Genomic DNA, 5194 nt, shown 5'->3' on the forward strand with positions numbered 1-5194 from the left:
AATCTTTCAAAGAACTATGACCACAATCATAAAAGTCAGACCACAAGACTAAGAGACAATAAACAGGGAATGGTACGGATGATTTTCAATCCTACAGAGCCTCTTACAAAGCAAAAAGAGCCTGAGCTGAAAACAAGATTTACACATTACCTATTTCCATGGGTTTTTTCCCTTAGATGCCACCTGGGCAGCTGACCTATTTCCCTGTCAGCAGCAATGACATGAGGCTCTATGTGATATTTTCCTACATCTGTAGATTTGAAAATAAACAATTTTGAAAACCTGCAGCTCAGCACTTGGCATTTCACCAGAACTTTCCCAACTCCCAAAAGCTAAATCTGTTTTTTATTCCACTATGCAGTGCCTCATCTATCTTTCCAGGAGAAAATATAATAAAAACTAGAGAATTTGGTTCAAAGGGTATATAATGGACACTTAAAACAATCCTATAACAACAATTTTTATGAAAAGCATATTAGACAGATTTTTATATATACATATATATTATGTAGATAAATATTTATATACACACATATAAATAGATAGGTAGATTATATATATGTATATTTATATTACATACATACGGTCTAGTAACCCAATTTTTATTCTTTTCTATCTCTTCATTAGTAGAGTAATAAAATTTGGGGTAAGAGATAGCAATAGAGCTAAATGAAACAGAGGCAAAAGACCAGTCTTTTACTATAATTATTTACAGAATCCTGAGGATAAATTTCATAATATAGCTAACATCATACCTTTAGTCAAGAAGGGACAAATGGGCTGGTGCTGTCTTTAGAGCACATGAAAAATTCATTTTTTCTCAGCAAAAAAAAAATGATAAAAATTGATCTATTCCTTCTAAGAAAAAAATTTACTATGGGGGAAACACTCAATATTGCAGTCATTTATTACAAATGTTGAATTCAAGAAGTACAGACTTAGCCTGCCCTTGACTGGTCAGATTTATTGCTCTAGGAATAATCTGAAAAATCCCTGTACAAGTGTAAACCATCATGTGATTCAGGGTGGCCAAAGGCCTGACATAGGGCTTGCTGATTTAAAACATGTACATGGGCAACTATACTCCAATAAAAATAAAATAAAACATGTCCATGTATTATGTTGACGGAATCTTTAAACACTATCAAAATCTTAAAGTGTCTAAATCAAAAGGCGATTATCATTTCCTGCAAAATAGGGCACTTAACCACCCATGCCATCTGCATCGTCAGGGGCAAAGGCTCGCCTCTGTGATTATCTGAAAGGCTCCCCACCAGTTCACCCAGGCCTTGGGGAAGCCAAAGAGCTATTCAACTGCTTCAGCTACCCACAGTCCCAGCCCAGAGTCAAAACAAAAGCAGAAGCTGTTGTCCCAGCGAGAAGAAAGCTGCGCACAAAGGGGAAGACCCCACTGAGCCTGCCGGTCCGTCAAGCAGGTGTTAACACTGTCCCCACCTTCTGAAGAACAAGAAGGCTCAGCTGGTGGAAATGGCACACAGATGCACGCCACCACCCTTAGTGGCATGCCTGCCTTGGGCCTTAAAAGAGGAGTTCCCAAGTTCATTCTCAAGGGATAAACCAGACTAGGATGTCACGTCTAAAGAAAGACACTTTGCACAGGTTAACTCAGAAGACAGAGGAGCTCTGGCTAAGCTGGTGGAAGCTTTCAGGACCAGTTATGATGACGGATACGTGGAGATCTGCCATCACTGTGAGGCAATATCACAGGTCCAAAAATTATCTGTGGCTCTCATTGCCAAGATGGAAAGGGAAGGGCTAAAGATTTTACCACCAAACTGGGATAAAAGCACAATGTTAACTTTTCTGTGAATAAAGCTGAGCGCTGAAGAATTGATGCTTTTGAACTGTGATGTTGGAGAAGACTCTTGAGAGTCCCTTGGACTGCAAGGAGATCCAACCAGTCCATTCTAAAGGAGATCAGCCCTGGGATTTCTTTGGAAGGAATGATGCTAAAGCTGAAACTCCAGTACTTTGGCCACCTCATGCGAAGAGTTGACTCATTGGAGAAGACTCTGATGCTAGCAGGGATTGGGGGCAGGAGGAGAAGGGGACGACGGAGGATGAGATGGCTGGATGGCATCACTGACTCGATGGACGTGAGTCTGAGTGAACTCCGGGAGTTGGTGATGGACAGGGAGACCTGGCGTGCTGCGATTCATGGGGTCACAAAGAGTCGGACACGACCGAGCGACTGAACTGAACTGAACTTTTCTGTACATAAAAAATACAAATTACCCTTCAAATAGACTCAACCCCATAACACTATCTTTACTCTCCAAATTCCCATACTGCGACTATGTCCTAGCACATGCAAACACATGCATGAATACATAGGACTGCATGCTGTTTTCTTCCATTGAGTTAAGGTGGGTGACATGTCTTCACTAGCTAAGTTATAATGTACAATTTATAATCTCCCCAAGTCTAGAAAACGTTATCACTCTACCTTGGATTTTAATTACTTGGTATCTGTTCTAAAGCTCTCCTACCAGGCTGCAAGTTTACTGGGGGGAGAACGTGTGTGTTACTCATCCTTGGACTTAACTGATTCATGGCTAAGATCATGTTGTTGTTGTTTCTGTTGTCAAAGTTCCTCGTGCAGTAAGAGTGTGGCAGCAAATGAGCAAACCCTAAAGAGGGCCCCCAGGAACTCCACCATGTGCCCAGGTCCACGTCAGATATCAACCTTCCCACCTCTGGGATTATCTCAACACTGCAAGTGGTGAATGGGTTGCTGCTGGTGCTGCTAAGTCACTTCAGTCGTGTCCGACTCTGTGCGACCCCATAGACGGCAGCCCACCAGGCTCCCCCGTCCCTGGGATTCTCCAGGCAAGAACACTGGAGTGGGTTGCCATTTCCTTCTCCAAGGCATGAAAGTGAAAAGTGAAAATGAAGTCACCCAGTCGTGTCCGACTCTTAGCGACCCCATGGACTGCAACCCACCAGGCTCCTCCATCCATGGGATTTTCCAGGCAAGAGTACTGGAGTGAGGTGCCATCGCCTTCTCCAGTGAATGGGTTAGTAGTTCCCAATTCTCTCATGGTTGCAGGACTTAAAAAAATCAGCATCACACTAGACTGAACTACAGTAACAAACAGATGCCAAAATTTTAGTGACTTCTCAAATCCAAAGTTTCTTTCCTATTTACAAAATGTCTAATAGAGCTGCTGTCCTGACATGGTGACTCAGTAATAGAGACCACCTCCCTCTGTGACTCCTCCATGTCAAAATACTCACCACCAAAAGGAAGAAGATTATGAAAACCTAGACTTCTTTAACTCCCTTGACCAAAAGTGACCAAAGTCCCTTTAGCTCATGACCCACTGGCCTTAATCTAGGCACCTGGTCCCAACTCAGTTATAAGGGGGGTTGAGAATTAGCGGTGGCCATGGAATTATCTGTTGAATACTGCTGGCTCGCCATACAACTGAATGTATAAAATGAACCAGGGACCAGTTAAGGAATGACACTTGTGTAGAGAGATGGCTGTACCAACAGGGTACACAACGAAGATGTAATGTTTCATCATATCATTGAATCAAGAGCTCCACCATTTTTATATAAGATCTAAGTTTTTGCAATTTACTTTTGCCATTTTCAAGGAAAGCAAGTCCTATAATAAAAAACATGTTTTCTATTGCAAATAAAGCAATAAGGTGTTATGACTTTGGAGGAAAGTTCTTAAAATAATATATCAGGCTCATCTGTTGAGGCCCTTCTGCTGCAGCTTGCTATTGCCCAGTTTGCTGTCTCTTATAATAGTAACCAGCTTTGAGGCCAAAATAAACTCTCTAGTTGTTCTTTAGGACACCCCATCTGCCGCATCCTTCAACACCAGGAGTGCTTCCAGAGCTCTCGATGGTTATGGCAGTGCGTAGTATAAATCAATGGTCATGTGGCTTTGTTCCATCCAGGCTAAAAAGATGTGCTCATTTCATCACTATTGCAAGAATACTTGAAGTTTTAAAATTTCATACAGCAGTTTTCCTCATATCTCTAGCTTAAAGACCATCTTTGGGAAGGCAAACAAAAATTATCTAAAAACATTCCTTGGAGATCGAAATAATATCAGAAGAGAATAATCACACACACAAAAATAAGTTTTGCATTTTTTAACAAATGCATTTGTTCTATTTACATGCATAGACTAATCATTTCATCATAGCCCTTTTCTTAGTTTACTAGAGGAAAAAAAAGAAAAAGACCTATTTTTGTAACTTATAAATAATGTTTTTATAACTTATAACTCTACTAACTCCTTAAAGTCTGTGACAAAAAAAATCAAAACAAAAAACAATTATAAAAATTACACTGGTGTTTCACAAATTCCAATAAAAGGGCATCCTCCAAAATGCCAGTACTCTTCCAAACTGTCAAGGTCATCAAAAAGAAGAAGAGTCTAAACATCACAACCAAGAGGCACCTAAAGAGACATGACAAATAAATATACTGTGGTACCCTAGATGTAATTCTAGAGCAGGAAAAATATCATTAGATAAAAACTGAGGAAATGTGAATAAAGTATGGACTACAGAAAGCAGGAGGCTGAGGCTCCAGCTGAGGCTGGAGCGGGATGGGAGTTATTGTTTAACGGGCAAAGAGTTTCAGTTGAGGATGATAAAAAGTTCTTGAGATGAACAGTGGTGACAGTGGCCCAACGAAGTGAATGTACTTAATGCTGCTGCATGCCCACGTGCTCAGTCACGTCCAGCTCTTTGTGACTCCATGGACTTTAGCCTGCCAGGCTCCTCTGTCCATGGGGTTCTTCAGCCAAGAATCCTGGAGCAGGCTGCTATGTCCTTCTCAGGAGATCTTCCCAACCCAGGGATCAAACCTGTCTCTCTTGAGCCTCCTGCATTGACAGGCAGATTCTTAACTACTTGAGCCACCTAATGCACACATAAAACTGGTAAAAATGGTAAATTTTATGCTGCATGTATTTTACCAAAATAAAAGCAATCATAAAGTGTGAAATGTGTCACAGTGGTATTACTCAGTTTAGAGATAGGTTTTATAAGCATTAGGTGTGTTCTCTGTTCTCAAGGAACTCCAATATATATTCTAAACATTAATAACAATGGGATGTAATTCTAAGTAAAGGCTCAGGAAGTGTTGCTTAGTCAAGAACAGGGAAGCTTTCCCAAAAAAGTGTAACCTGAAATCCTTCTAGAAG

Source organism: Bos indicus x Bos taurus, chromosome 12 (genome assembly GCF_003369695.1).
Source record: "Bos indicus x Bos taurus breed Angus x Brahman F1 hybrid chromosome 12, Bos_hybrid_MaternalHap_v2.0, whole genome shotgun sequence".
Taxonomy (NCBI): Eukaryota; Metazoa; Chordata; class Mammalia; order Artiodactyla; family Bovidae; genus Bos; species Bos indicus x Bos taurus.